Here is a 16,155-nt window from a genome sequence, read left to right as displayed (position 1 = left end):
GGGAGGATATTTCTACAATCGACTGGGCGAGCAGGGTGCATGGCAGGGCTCCGTCTCCAGCGGAGTGGACCCAGCCTGTACAGTGTTTTTCTGTGGTATCAAAAGAGTAAAGAGTCCAGTAGCACCTTAAAAACTAGCCAACTGTACTGTGGCATAAGCTTTGCAGAACCACAGGTCTCTTTGTCAGATGCATCCGACAAAGAGACCTGTGGTTCTCCAACGCTGAAGGCAGTGAAAAGATTCTGAGTCCGAAAGGTGCTACTGGATCTTCACCATCGCAACTATCTATACCCACCCCCCAACTGCCAGCTTTCCAAACTGGAGAGCACAGCTGGTACTGACAGAGAGCTGGGATGTGGAGGGGGGGAAAGATATTTCTACAATCGACTGGGCGAGCAGGGTGCATGGCAGGGCTCCGTCTCCAGCGGAGTGGACCCAGCCTGTACAGTGTTTTTCTGTGGTATCAAAAGAGTAAAGAGTACAGTAGCACCTTAAAAACTAGCCAACTGTACTGTGGCATAAGCTTTGCAGAAAGACAGCTCTTTTCGTCAGATGCATCTGACAAAGAGACCTGTGGTTCTGCAACGCTGAAGGCAGTGAAAAGATTCTGAGTCCGAAAGGTGCTACTGGGTCTTCACCATCGCAACTATCTATACCCACCCCCCAACTGCCAGCTTTCCAAACTGGAGAGCACAGCTGGTACTGACAGAGAGCTGGGATGTGGAGGGGGGGGGAAGGATATTTCTACAATCGACTGGGCGAGCAAGGTGCATGGCAGGGCTCCGTCTCCAGCGGAGTGGACCCAGCCTGTACAGTGTTTTTCTGTGGTATCAAAAGAGTAAAGAGTCCAGTAGCACCTTAAAAACTAGCCAACTGTACTGTGGCATAAGCTTTGCAGAACCACAGGTCTCTTTGTCAGATGCATCCGACAAAGAGACCTGTGGTTCTGCAACGCTGAAGGCAGTGAAAAGATTCTGAGTCCGAAAGGTGCTACTGGATCTTCACCATCGCAACTATCTGTACCCACCCCCCAACTGCCAGCTTTCCAAACTGGAGAGCACAGCTGGTACTGACAGAGAGCTGGGATGTGGAGGGGGGGAAGGATATTTCTACAATCGACTGGGCGAGCAGGGTGCATGGCAGGGCTCCGTCTCCAGCGGAGTGGACCCAGCCTGTACAGTGTTTTTCTGTGGTATCAAAAGAGTAAAGAGTCCAGTAGCACCTTAAAAACTAGCCAACTGTACTGTGGCATAAGCTTTGCAGAACCACAGGTCTCTTTGTCAGATGCATCCGACAAAGAGACCTGTGGTTCTGCAACGCTGAAGGCAGTGAAAAGATTCTGAGTCCGAAAGGTGCTACTGGGTCTTCACCATCGCAACTATCTATACCCACCCCCCAACTGCCAGCTTTCCAAACTGGAGAGCACAGCTGGTACTGACAGAAAGCTGGGATGTGGAGGGGGGGGGGAGGATATTTCTACAATCGACTGGGCGAGCAGGGTGCATGGCAGGGCTCCGTCTCCAGCGGAGTGGACCCAGCCTGTACAGTGTTTTTCTGTGGTATCAAAAGAGTAAAGAGTCCAGTAGCACCTTAAAAACTAGCCAACTGTACTGTGGCATAAGCTTTGCAGAACCACAGGTCTCTTTGTCAGATGCATCCGACAAAGAGACCTGTGGTTCTGCAACGCTGAAGGCAGTGAAAAGATTCTGAGTCCGAAAGGTGCTACTGGATCTTCACCATCGCAACTATCTATACCCACCCCCCAACTGCCAGCTTTCCAAACTGGAGAGCACAGCTGGTACTGACAGAGAGCTGGGATGTGGAGGGGGGGAAGGATATTTCTACAATCGACTGGGCGAGCAGGGTGCATGGCAGGGCTCCGTCTCCAGCGGAGTGGACCCAGCCTGTACAGTGTTTTTCTGTGGTATCAAAAGAGTAAAGAGTACAGTAGCACCTTAAAAACTAGCCAACTGTACTGTGGCATAAGCTTTGCAGAAAGACAGCTCTTTTCGTCAGATGCATCTGACAAAGAGACCTGTGGTTCTGCAACGCTGAAGGCAGTGAAAAGATTCTGAGTCCGAAAGGTGCTACTGGGTCTTCACCATCGCAACTATCTATACCCACCCCCCAACTGCCAGCTTTCCAAACTGGAGAGCACAGCTGGTACTGACAGAGAGCTGGGATGTGGAGGGGGGGGGAAGGATATTTCTACAATCGACTGGGCGAGCAAGGTGCATGGCAGGGCTCCGTCTCCAGCGGAGTGGACCCAGCCTGTACAGTGTTTTTCTGTGGTATCAAAAGAGTAAAGAGTCCAGTAGCACCTTAAAAACTAGCCAACTGTACTGTGGCATAAGCTTTGCAGAACCACAGGTCTCTTTGTCAGATGCATCCGACAAAGAGACCTGTGGTTCTGCAACGCTGAAGGCAGTGAAAAGATTCTGAGTCCGAAAGGTGCTACTGGATCTTCAACATCGCAACTATCTGTACCCACCCCCCAACTGCCAGCTTTCCAAACTGGAGAGCACAGCTGGTACTGACAGAGAGCTGGGATGTGGAGGGGGGGGGAAGGATATTTCTACAATCGACTGGGCGAGCAGGGTGCATGGCAGGGCTCCGTCTCCAGCGGAGTGGACCCAGCCTGTACAGTGTTTTTCTGTGGTATCAAAAGAGTAAAGAGTACAGTAGCACCTTAAAAACTAGCCAACTGTACTGTGGCATAAGCTTTGCAGAAAGACAGCTCTTTTCGTCAGATGCATCTGACAAAGAGACCTGTGGTTCTCCAATGCTGAAGGCAGTGAAAAGATTCTGAGTCCGAAAGGTGCTACTGGGTCTTCACCATCGCAACTATCTATACCCACCCCCCAACTGCCAGCTTTCCAAACTGGAGAGCACAGCTGGTACTGACAGAGAGCTGGGATGTGGAGGGGGGGAAGGATATTTCTACAATCGACTGGGCGAGCAGGGTGCATGGCAGGGCTCCGTCTCCAGCGGAGTGGACCCAGCCTGTACAGTGTTTTTCTGTGGTATCAAAAGAGTAAAGAGTACAGTAGCACCTTAAAAACTAGCCAACTGTACTGTGGCATAAGCTTTGCAGAAAGACAGCTCTTTTCGTCAGATGCATCTGACAAAGAGACCTGTGGTTCTCCAACGCTGAAGGCAGTGAAAAGATTCTGAGTCCGAAAGGTGCTACTGGGTCTTCACCATCGCAACTATCTATACCCACCCCCCAACTGCCAGCTTTCCAAACTGGAGAGCACAGCTGGTACTGACAGAGAGCTGGGATGTGGAGGGGGGGGGGGAAGGATATTTCTACAATCGACTGGGCGAGCAAGGTGCATGGCAGGGCTCCGTCTCCAGCGGAGTGGACCCAGCCTGTACAGTGTTTTTCTGTGGTATCAAAAGAGTAAAGAGTCCAGTAGCACCTTAAAAACTAGCCAACTGTACTGTGGCATAAGCTTTGCAGAACCACAGGTCTCTTTGTCAGATGCATCCGACAAAGAGACCTGTGGTTCTGCAACGCTGAAGGCAGTGAAAAGATTCTGAGTCCGAAAGGTGCTACTGGATCTTCACCATCGCAACTATCTATACCCACCCCCCAACTGCCAGCTTTCCAAACTGGAGAGCACAGCTGGTACTGACAGAGAGCTGGGATGTGGAGGGGGGGGGAAGGATATTTCTACAATCGACTGGGCGAGCAGGGTGCATGGCAGGGCTCCGTCTCCAGCGGAGTGGACCCAGCCTGTACAGTGTTTTTCTGTGGTATCAAAAGAGTAAAGAGTACAGTAGCACCTTTAAAACTAGCCAACTGTACTGTGGCATAAGCTTTGCAGAAAGACAGCTCTTTTCGTCAGATGCATCTGACAAAGAGACCTGTGGTTCTCCAATGCTGAAGGCAGTGAAAAGATTCTGAGTCCGAAAGGTGCTACTGGGTCTTCACCATCGCAACTATCTATACCCACCCCCCAACTGCCAGCTTTCCAAACTGGAGAGCACAGCTGGTACTGACAGAGAGCTGGGATGTGGAGGGGGGGGGGGAAGGATATTTCTACAATCGACTGGGCGAGCAGGGTGCATGGCAGGGCTCCGTCTCCAGCGGAGTGGACCCAGCCTGTACAGTGTTTTTCTGTGGTATCAAAAGAGTAAAGAGTCCAGTAGCACCTTAAAAACTAGCCAACTGTACTGTGGCATAAGCTTTGCAGAACCACAGGTCTCTTTGTCAGATGCATCCGACAAAGAGACCTGTGGTTCTGCAACGCTGAAGGCAGTGAAAAGATTCTGAGTCCGAAAGGTGCTACTGGGTCTTCACCATCGCAACTATCTATACCCACCCCCCAACTGCCAGCTTTCCAAACTGGAGAGCACAGCTGGTACTGACAGAGAGCTGGGATGTGGAGGGGGGGGGAAGGATATTTCTACAATCGACTGGGCGAGCAGGGTGCATGGCAGGGCTCCGTCTCCAGCGGAGTGGACCCAGCCTGTACAGTGTTTTTCTGTGGTATCAAAAGAGTAAAGAGTCCAGTAGCACCTTAAAAACTAGCCAACTGTACTGTGGCATAAGCTTTGCAGAACCACAGGTCTCTTTGTCAGATGCATCCGACAAAGAGACCTGTGGTTCTGCAACGCTGAAGGCAGTGAAAAGATTCTGAGTCCGAAAGGTGCTACTGGATCTTCACCATCGCAACTATCTATACCCACCCCCCAACTGCCAGCTTTCCAAACTGGAGAGCACAGCTGGTACTGACAGAGAGCTGGGATGTGGAGGGGGGGGGAGGATATTTCTACAATCGACTGGGCGAGCAGGGTGCATGGCAGGGCTCCGTCTCCAGCGGAGTGGACCCAGCCTGTACAGTGTTTTTCTGTGGTATCAAAAGAGTAAAGAGTACAGTAGCACCTTTAAAACTAGCCAACTGTACTGTGGCATAAGCTTTGCAGAACCACAGGTCTCTTTGTAAGATGCATCTGACAAAGAGACCTGTGGTTCTCCAATGCTGAAGGCAGTGAAAAGATTCTGAGTCCGAAAGGTGCTACTGGGTCTTCACCATCGCAACTATCTATACCCACCCCCCAACTGCCAGCTTTCCAAACTGGAGAGCACAGCTGGTACTGACAGAGAGCTGGGATGTGGAGGGGGGGGGAAGGATATTTCTACAATCGACTGGGCGAGCAGGGTGCATGGCAGGGCTCCGTCTGATGATATATAGCATTTATAGCAGCGTAAGCTTTGCAGAACCACAGATATCTTTGTCAGATGCATCCGACAAAGAGACCTGTGGTTCTCCAACGCTGAAGGCAGTGAAAAGATTCTGAGTCCGAAAGGTGCTACTGGGTCTTCACCATCACAGCCACCTATACAAACCCTCCCCCCCCAGCTCTCCAAACCAGAGAGTTCAGCCTGTACTGACACAGAGCTAGTAGGTGGAGGACGGCTCCTGCAGGGTTCAACAAACTTCTGTTTGGACGAAGCCCGGAGCAGCAGCAGAGTCCAGAGGCACCTTAAAAAGCTTGTTGTCCAGTACTACCTTAAAAAGCATTCAGCAACACCAGGCATTTCTAGCAGCCCCGCTTTTCTTGCACTAGACGTGCCCCTCTCTCCACAGCCCCCAGGATTTCTTTCAATTCATTTTTTTCAAAGAGGGCGGGCAGCCCTGGAGGAGATTTCAGTATCACCAAAATCACCGTTATCAACTAACTAATCAATTGTAAAAAAACTTTTAGAGCACGTTATGTGCAAAATTACAAAATTTACTCACACAATATAAATATCAGCAAGTCATTCTAGCCACTTCTGTTAGGACAACTATAACAGTGTGTATATTGTCATTCCAATAAGCATCTTCAACAACTATAACAGTGTGTATATTGTCATTCCAATAAGCATCTTCACAGGGGTGGTGTAACATTCAAACCAAGCCCCTGTTGTTTGCAGAAACATCCAAGCTTATCAAAGGGCTACAAAAGCCTCTATACAATATCATACAGTTTCCTGCAGAACTCAATATGTACAAAGCACAAAATTGTTGCCCAAGTCGACTTTAACACAAAATTAATTATTGAATTCAAAATGACATTTTTCAGAATTGTAACTGAACGGGTCAGCCAACAAGAGGTCCCGTTTCCGGTATCCCCTTCTTCAGAGCAGTTACAAATACAGCACGTCAAACAGCATTTCTCTCCTAATTACAGCTCGCTCACTGGTGTAACTCTCTAATTGTGGTGATACTGTGGTCTATACCATTACTCTCTCTTTTTGCATACTGGAGGAGATTTCAGCAGCCATGAAGGGCTCTGAGCCCAGCTGCGGGCTCATCAAGCGTCCAGCTAGAGATCCAGAAGAAGTAGCCGTGTTAGTCTGTGGTAGCAAAAGGGTAAAGACTGAGTCCAGTAGCGCCTTAAAACCTGGCCAACTGTACTGTGGCATAAGCTTTGCAGAACCACAGGTCTCTTTGTCAGATGCATCCGACAAGGAGACCTGCGGTTCTCCAACGATTAAGGCACTAAAGAGATTCTGAGTCCGAAAGGTGCTAATGTGTCTTCACAGCAGCTTTGCAGAAACACAGCTCTTTTCGTCAGATGCATCTGACAAAGAGACCTGTGATTTTCCAGCGCTTAAGGCAGTGAAAATATTCTGAGTCCTAAAGGTGCTACTGGGTCTTTACCACTGCTACCACGCATACCACACACCCCCTCCAAACCAGAGAGCTCTGCCTGTACTGACCCAGAGCTAGGATGTGGAGGGGGGGAGGTGCCACTGGGATGGAGGGGAAAAGTGTGGGGGGGGGAACGGGTAGCAGGGGGTCACCTCCGACACATGTGCTGCTCTTGCACTTCCCTGTCACAATCTGTGTTGTTTTCTGGTGCAACGGCGGATCTGTTAATGAATCCGAATAACATTTTAATAAATAATGCTCATTTGGGGGCAGTATACTTTGTGGAAAATCGCAGCTCTGAAATAAGGGGGGGGGAGGTCATCTTGGAAACTGCACTCATCCTACGTCACAATTTGCACTGCGAGGAAGGGTACATTGACAGTTCTCCTGTAGCCCAATAAACAGTAGCTGTGAGCGCCATCTACCTGAGCTGAGGAAAAAAACATTTGCAAAAAAGGGAAGAGGGAAGCGGAAGCAAAAAAACACGCCACTCTGCAAAGGGGACTCGATGATAATGACTGCGGACACTCGCCAGTACAACTACACGGTTAGTGATGGATCAGAGGCACAGAACACGTGTTCAATTTGGGCAAAATGGACACGGGCAAGCAGGAACAGACGCCATTTCGTTCACTCGCACAAACTCGTGAACTTCGTCTCTTGTAGCTTAGCTCTCAGTCTATGGATAACCCGCAGACCACTTAGGCTGGATTCAAGGCCATGACTACCACATTTAAAGCCCTTCACAGCCTCAGCCCCTCATATCTGTACAACCACCTCTCCTCCTATGGTCCACCACATCAGCTACGCTCATCTAGACAGGGCCTTCTGCAGAGACCACCGCGCAGCTAGGCAAAATCAAGAACTGCCCACACGCACGCTTTCTCTGTGGTAGCCCCCACCTTTGGGAAAGGTCTCACTCTCCTGCTTTTCTCCAAAATAAGCAAAACTGAAACATTCAGGAGGGCCTTCTACCCAGATTACAAGAATGTAGCAAAAGAAATAACTCGGGAGAGATACCATGGTAGGGACAGTGACTTAAGTGCTATGCTACTGAGTACTGCCTACTGATGTAGATACTCCCCTACTAGGGAGTTTCCATGCAACAAAATATGCCATGGAAATTAGTTATGCTTTGTTTCAGATAGATTACATCTCTGAACTCGGCTTTATGCTGCAGCCACACCATACTGTGTTTCACTGAGTGCACTATTGTCCAGTATTTTATTTTGCTCAGTTAATGTCCTAACTGTTGATTATATTCTATTTCACTTGCCCTGTGTACTCTACCTTGGATCCCAGTGACAAAGGCGGAGTATAAATACCTCATAATAACCGAGCTGTGGCACTCAGCACCAACAGGAGTCTCTGTACTGACTTTGGGCGGAGACCTTGGCAGAGTGCATTACACGGGAGCAGCCACATCAAAGGAGTCAGGGTAGGGGGCCATCTTGTGGGACAGACTGAGTTGAAAGGAAGCCTTTTTCCCCGGATGTAATGACTTGCTTCTCTAGCAGCAATGGGGCATCCCCTTGGCTCTTAAACGAGTTTGCAAGGGTCAACTAAACCCCACTGGGGAATATCTTTCCCTGGGTTTAAGGGCAGGATAAACATCTTGCAGAAATACCACTACATTTGGGAGGGGGGAATTATTCTTCTCTAGAATAACAACATGAAAGTCGAGCGCCTCAAACATCCAAAGCAAAACTTGGACCAGTTGCCAAGTCCGCGTTCTTCGGGAGGGTGAAGCTCTTTGGACTCAGAGGAAGGGAAGCTCTTTTGACTTTGGGCTCCAGAGGAAAGGAAAGCGTGTGCTGAAAAGACTTGCAGTGGAGGAGCCCAATGCGGCCAAAGGCCTCTTCGCCCGCGGAGCCCGCAGGCACAAAGAGCTCCTCTGGCTCTAAACCGGCAGGGCGAGCGCGGCCGCGGCCACCTTCGGGGCCCTGAGATCGACGCAGCCTCCGGGTCAGCGCAGCGGTCCGTCCAGCCGCTCAGAGTGACATCGAGCCCCCCCCCCCCCAGGCGGGCTGCAGGGAGGGGGCGACACAGGCAGGCGCCCCCGCAGCCCTCTCGCCCGGGAAGCCGCCCTGCTCTGCGCTCCTCCCTCCAGCCCTTCTCGCTTCCTCCCATTCACACGTGTCTTTTCTCTCCCCGCCCGAGATCCCTCCATGCAGCCCGAAACTCACCTCCCCTGCAGACGCGCAAACGCCAAAGCCTCCCTCCGGCCGAGGGAAAGGGCGCAGAGGAGGAGGAGGAGAGGCCCCGCCGAGCTCCATGGCGCCCCACTCGCCTTCTCCTCTCTCTCTAAGAAACAATGTCTCCTCGCTGGCGCTCGCTGAGCCTTCTGGGAATTGTAGTTCTCTGTGACCACCAGACCCCCAACTGGATTTGGGAACTTGGGGGAGGGGGTTTCTTAGCTCTTCTGTGCCGCTTCACCTGGCGGCACACTGCAGGAGAGGCCCGCTGGAGAGATCCGGAGAGAGACGCGCGGCGACGGGGCGGAAACCTCTCCAGATCTCCCGGTTTTCTTGCACTCCTGCCGGGCGCTGCGCTTTTCCAGCTTGGACGCCTGAAGGGGGCTGAATGTTTCCCTTCAAGGGCGAGGCAACTGCGGGAGCTCCGGGGCGAAGCCGTGACTCCCCTCGCCGTGTATCGGAGGGGCTGAAGGGCGTCTTTTCACGGTTTGGCGAGAGAGGAGAGGCGGATTCACCATTTCCTGAAGCGCTCTTGGGCAAGGATGGGTGGCGGGATGAGCGGGAAAGAGACGCTTGAAAAGGGGGAGTGGGCGCGAAAGAGGAGGAGGGGAGCTGGGCTGGGCTGGCTGGAGGGTCCGTTGTTCTTTGAAACCCCCTGGATGTGTTTCAGGGTGGAACTACCCCGACTCTATTCTCATTACCAGCAAGAAGAAGAATCCTCCTTTTAAACATCAATAAATACATAGACAACAATGAATATACTATAAAATACAATAAAGCACAATAAACAACAACTTCCATCATGGCTCTAGGGAGCAAGCTGCCTGGCCTGCCGGAGGTACAAAAACGCAGCTCTGGCCACTGAGGTGACCTGGGCCACCTTTACATTGACCTTTACAATGACCTTTACATTGAAGCTGGAATTTGAATTTGAATTTGATCTGTGTATATGGTTGTTGACACGATTTCGCCTGGTTACTTGATGTTGGTGGCCTGATGAAGGACCCCCTCTGAAACGAGCGGAACGAAATAAGACCGGTGTAGCTCGTTGCCACCCCTTTATTTTCCACTTTGGATGCCGTTAACCAGTCACCTCTGGATCCCACTGGCATCGGTGTCTCCCGGCGACGTGAGCAAGTTTTGAAGAAATAATTTTGGACATTATATTGGGACTTTTTCTCTCCCCCCGTGTGTGCACTGGATTTACTTTCATTGTTGTATAAATTTGAAGTTACTAGTATTGCACACTGTATAAGTAATATACTTGTGTTGAAGTATTTTGGCATACTTCCTTTTTTCCTAGTGTTGAGCAGTGTGTTGAGGAAGTAATTTCTCCCCCCCCCCTTTTCCTTCCTCAGCATACCTGACAGGAGGATGTCTTCATACCTTCCTGATTCCAGAGAGCTTCGTAGGAAGAACATTTCCCTTTTATACCACTGAGAAATGAAGTTTGGAAAAAAACATCCTTCAAGATTTTAGGGTATCAAGATGGAAACAAGCAGTGGAAGTACTTTGAAAAAAATGGAATTTACAGGGTGAAAAAGATTGAAAGATTTCAAACAAAAAAGTGGCGAGTCCTGTCTTTTATACCAAGGGCATGAGAGTACGTAGGAGCATTCCTGGTACGCACTGAAAGAGGATCCTGAGAGCATTCACTAGACCAAGATGGCTGGGGGTTTGAACCCCCTCCCTCCTCTCCGTGCTTCAGAGAACCCCGGTCTGGTAATTTGGGACAACTTTGAGGTGAACTTTGTTCTCCTCTAGTCTGAACTCCCCCCCTCCCAAGAGGAGTTGTTCTGCTTTCATGACCCTGGAAAAAAGACGGGATTTCCCATATTTTTGGTAGCGACCTTTGAAAAACCCACTCCTCTGCCTGGCAACTTCATTTTTTTAACTTGCCGTCCTTCTGGCATTGTGACTTTTATTAGCTTGATACTTATTTTTTCCTCATCTTGAGACAAAGACCTTTTTGACATAGGGAACAGGAAATCTCTTCCCCTTTTGAAACTCTTGGGCACACAAACATTCAGAAAAGGATTTAATTCCTTCATGATATTTTCCATTCCAACCCTCATTTTTCAAAGCAGTCTGTCACAAGGAAAAAAATAAAAACAACCTCAAGAGATCCACAGTAAGAGTTTATTTCAATGCCAGAGTGGCAGAAGGAGCCTCATTTTCTTTCCTTCAGCTATTAAAGTGTTGGCATGGTTGCCAAGTATACTATTTTTGACTGCCCTGCGTGTTTGTCCTTGCTGTCCAGAAAATAATACTTTTCCTACTTCTTGTCTCCAAGTAGGAAAGCATGGGGAGCTACAGTCAGGCTGGGGGGTCACCAGAGAATGCGGTTGACGGGGAACCCACCGTGCCTGCCCAGCCAGCTGCCTTGGCCAGAATGCATGAGCAGCAGCTGCAGGGCACCGTCACGCGGAAGGCATGGGGTGAAGGCAGCCATTGACGGCTGAAGAGACATGGGCCAAAGGAACAGAGACAACATGGCGGCAGTGCTACCCTGTGCTGCAGGCCCAGACTCCCCACTTCCCTGCAGCCACCTGCCCCTGAGAGGGAACCAGCTTCCAGCCAGCTCCTTTCTCCCCCCAACCCCCTTTCCCTCTAGCGCCTGGCCCAACAAAGCAGCTTCTGCAAGCCCTGCATCCTCCCCTCTGACTCAGTGCTTTCCTGCTGAGGGCTGTCCTACCGTGCAGGCTGAGCCTGGTGATCAAAAGCCCAGAAAAGCTGGGCTGGGGGCATTGGTAGGGATGCTCAGCCAGGTGAGCATGGAGGCAGCACTCAGGTTCTGTTCGCTTGTGTGGCTAGAGACAGTGCTGGGGGACGAGTCCAACATACGCTGTGGGGCTCCCACCATTTCCAGTCTAGGCTGTTCCTCCTTGGGCAATAGGAATGGGTTCCACACTCTTTCCACAGCTGGGTTTTTTAATTTTAAAATGAGTACGAATTAAGGAGTGTGCGTATGATGGGGAGTTATAAAACTATGCCAAGGAATTTTTCAGTCTACCGCAAAAAAATAATAGAGATTCTGGCTGCCAGTTCTCACTCCCTCTTCTCAAAACCACAGAGCTGAAGAAAGGTGGGTGCATCTTCCGTAAGAAGAAAGGATAAGAAGCTGGGGTTTTTAAATTTTAAAATAAGTACGAATTAAAGAGTTTGTATGACGGGGAGTTATAAAACTATGCCAAGGAACTTTTCACTCTCCCTCAAAAAGAATAATTGAGATTCCTCTCTCAGCCTACACATCCCAACACGGCTATTGTTCTGAGAAAACTTCTCCTGTTAAATACAGCATGTTACACATTACTTGTGTGATCAAGTCACACAACTAACCCAGGGAATACACAGTGGATCACGTGATTGAACCTGGTCCCCAGTTTCATTTGGAAAGTGAACCCACATTGACCCTTTCTTGCATAGGGATTGCCTAGTCCAGAATCTTCCATTCTTCTTGTCCCTGGCACTGCAATCTTGTGCCACCTGTCCATTATTTTCTGAGGTTTTATGCCTGCCACAGATGGGTACGGTCTTTTGTTTATATTGAAGATATATAATGGGCCCCAGGAAAAATATAGTAATCTTATCAATGAAAGAACTAAGGATCAATCTATTTAACAAAGTGATAAACTAGAGCAAGAAAATGAACGAACTCTATAGCTAGGGACAATATTGACTTCTTGTTAGCCTCTCACATAGCAATGAAGAGTACAAAGATAATGGACAGAGTTTCAGGGAGGTAGCTGGGTTGGTCTAAAGCAGTAAAACAAAATTTAAGGCCAGTAGCACTTTCAAAACCAACACATTTTTCCAGGGTATAAGCTTTTGTGAGCGAAAGCTACCACTGTAAGATAGAAATGAGAAGGAATGTCCCCCACAACTTCCCTCCCATTCAGAAGCGGAGGGGCTGTTATAAAGAGAGGCCAGCAAGAGTCTGTATGCAGAGGCACAAAACCGAACATTATAAACTTGATCCGAGATGGACAGAATGTCAGTCCCTGGCAGCTCGATCCCTTAATTCTCCCCAGCAAACACACAGGTGATTTGGTTGAAGTAACTTTTATTAGAGAGCCATCAGTTCAGGCTGTTTGGACAGTGGAATTGTCAGAAGTGTCATGTGAACGGAAAGTATGGTCAGATACTGGGGAAAGGCTCACCCTCAGGTTAGAGGTCCGTTAAATACGGCCGCAAAAGTCAAGAGACAAAAATTAATACAGTTTAGGCTACAATAATGGATACAGCATGAAATCATCTCTGTTCCCAGAAAGATACAAACTGAGGTAGTTGCAGCTGAGTCTCAAGGACGTTTGCGCTAAAGGGAAACTGTTTAACTTCAAATCAGAGAACGTTGAACTTCAAGGCAGAGATCACACACTGAGGTTTCAAATGACAACTAGTGAATGGCATTCAGAACTCCTTCTAGCCCCAGAGGCTTTACTGGGAGCACATAAGATACACGTGGTGTTTGTGCAGGAGGGCATACATGACACAGAGAGGTGGAAAGAATAGGAAATGGATTTACAAAATACTTGAGAATACACATATATAGGGGATTTATACTTGACATGACCTCGCTCCAAGACTGGTCAAAGATGATAAAAACACAAAGCCGGCAATTCTCTAATCCAATACAAGGACAATGCTTGGTTTTCAGTAGCCTTCCAACAAGTTTTAGTTGCCTTGACTGACACCTCTCGGTCTTCTGGAGCCTTTTCCCACCTGGGTTCAGAAGAGTAGCTAGCTGCGTCGGTCTGCAGTAGAAGAGCAACATATCAGCCCAGTAGCACATTAAAGACCAACAAAGAGTTTACAGGATATAACCTTTAGAGAGTCAAGCTCCCTTCGTCAGATACACATCTCTGAAGGACTGTACGGAATTCGTGTCGGACGACAGGAGCTGGACTCTTGAAACGCTGTAGCTTGGAAACTCTTTGATGTTCTTTCAGGTGCTACATCTGAAATCTTGCCTCATCAACTGCATGGAAAGCAGGGATGGCTTTCCCACCACACTGACAAACATAAATGTGTTAGATTTATTCCTGCTCAGAGATCCCAAAAGATAAGCTAAATTGAGGCAATAGATATGCAATCAACGTTGTCCAGAAATGAAGCCACCGTTCAATTTTTACCTAAGACAACCAAAACTATCCAACCATCTGCAAGCGGTATTCCATGGACTCCATGGAAAACTGCAAGCGGTATTCAGTACTCCATTTGACTATATGTGCAGGATGCTGCAAGACTGATGTGAAGAAATCAAACAGTAATTATACGGTTTTCTTGTGGTAAATTACCCTTCATAATTTTCAACATTTCTATGTACATCTTAGACCAAAACTACTTTGCCTTATCACAAGTCCACCACATATGGTAAAAAGAGCCTTTATGTTGTTTACATTTCCAACGTTTGTTTGACACAGCATTGCTCATATTTGCTAGGTTTTTTTCGGAGTTAAATTACCATCTATACATCATCTTAAATCCATTTTCTTTTAAGTTAACACATGTAAATATTTTCATGGCATTTTCCCACAAGTATTCCCATTACAATCCATTGCCTCCATTGTAATCTCTTTGTTAAAATCTAAAGCCCACTTCACCATTTGAGTCTTAACCACTTCATCTTCTGTATACCATTTCAATAACAATTTGTACAGTTTAGAAATTATCTTTATTCCATCTCCTAACAGAAGTTCTTCTAGTTCTGAATTTCTAGTTCTAAAACCAATTTTCCTTTTATCTGATTCAACTAAGTCTTTAATTTGTCGATATTGTCACCATCCATATTTAAAAGGTAAATTTTCTTCTGTCTTCATTTTAACTATATCTCCTTCTATCAACAGTAAGTCCTTATACGTTATCCAATCTTCACCTGGATATTCTGTATGCGGTTTTATCACCTTTGCCGGAACAATCCATAATGGTCTTTTCTCTTCTACATATTTTTTATATTTTTGCTAAACCAAAAAAAAATTCTCCTTACAAAGTGGTGTTGAAATATATCATCCATTTTATATTTATCATACCATAAATAGGCATGCCACCCGAAAAGATTATTATGGCCCTCCAAACTTAATAATTTACGATTGGATAGGTTTACCCAGTCTCTTAACCATGTCAAACATATCACTTCATGATATAGTCTCAAGTTTGGTAATTGTAACCCCCTCTCTCTTTTGCGTCTCTTTTGGCTTTCTCCCCGCCCACACAAAATGTAATAGTTTCCTTTGCCACTTGTCAAATTCCTTTTTCTCTTTTACAATTGGGATTGTTTGTAATAAAAACATTACTCTTGGCAATACATTCATTTTCACCACTGATATACGACCCAACAGTGACAGATTCAATTTGCTCCATTTTATCAAATCTTTTTCTGTTTCCATAAATTTTCATAATTATTCTTGTATAAATCTACATTTTTCATTGTCAGTTCTATTCCCAGGTATTTTGTTTTTTGGACCACTTCTCACACTGTTAAATTCATTCGTTCAACCTGTTTCGCTTTCATCATATTTTTACAGAGCAATTTAGATTTTGATTTGTTGATATAAAAACCTGCCAGATCTCCAAATTCCTTGATCTTGTTCAGTAATAACGGTAATGTCTAAACCGGATCTTCAGTAATAAACATCACGTCGTCTGCAAATGCTCGGAATTTATAAGAGAATCCTTTAAGTCTTATACCGTTGATACTTTGATCTTCTCTTATCTGTCTTAATATTTCTAGAACCATAACAAAGAACAAAGGTGAAAGTGGATATCCTGGACATGTTCCTTTTCTTACCTCGAATTTTTCTGTCAAATCATTATTTATACACAATGTTGCCTGTTGGTCTTGATAAATTGCCTTTATAAGCTTCTGTGAATTCTTGCCCCGAACTCATCATTATTAAAAACATAAAGTCCCAGTTCAAATTGTCAAAAGCTTTCTCTGCATCCACAAACAAAAAGCTTACCTCTTTTTCAGGATGTTTGTCATAATATTCTATAGCAGTGATGGCGAACCTACGGCACACGTGCCACCGGTGGCACGTGGAGCCCTCTCTGTGGGCACGCAAGCCATGTCGCCGGATCACCAAGTCCAGGGCTCATTTGGAGCGGGAACGTGCTGCAATGGAGTTCCCCTAGCATTGAAAAGCGATCACGTGGGTTTTGGCCCCGCCCACGCAATTCCTTTTCCTCGATGCTGCCTCCCCCTGCTGCCAGTCTCTTTAACAGCAGGAAGCAGAGGCTGCAGCTGTGGGGCTGGGCCTGGCTTTCTAAAGGAGGGCAAGCAGCTTTCATTTAACTTGCTTTACTTCCATTCGTGT

At 47.4% G+C, this 16,155-nt stretch overlaps 1 protein-coding gene across 1 annotated transcript in view; it reads right to left on the bottom strand.

Annotated features, from left to right (window-relative positions):
* LOC129328755 (uncharacterized) overlaps positions 1 to 8,922 on the bottom strand; it is a 175,088-nt gene extending 166,166 nt beyond the window's left edge. The window contains exon 1 of the mRNA XM_054978033.1: positions 8,834 to 8,922. The gene's annotated coding sequence lies outside the window, so the exon portion shown is untranslated. The remainder of the gene's footprint in view (positions 1 to 8,833) is intronic.
* Between the last annotated feature and the right edge of the window lie 7,233 nt (positions 8,923 to 16,155).

This window comes from Eublepharis macularius, chromosome 4, assembly GCF_028583425.1.
Source record: "Eublepharis macularius isolate TG4126 chromosome 4, MPM_Emac_v1.0, whole genome shotgun sequence".
NCBI classification, from domain to species: domain Eukaryota; kingdom Metazoa; phylum Chordata; class Lepidosauria; order Squamata; family Eublepharidae; genus Eublepharis; species Eublepharis macularius.
This window is presented reverse-complemented; position numbering and strand designations above follow the sequence as displayed.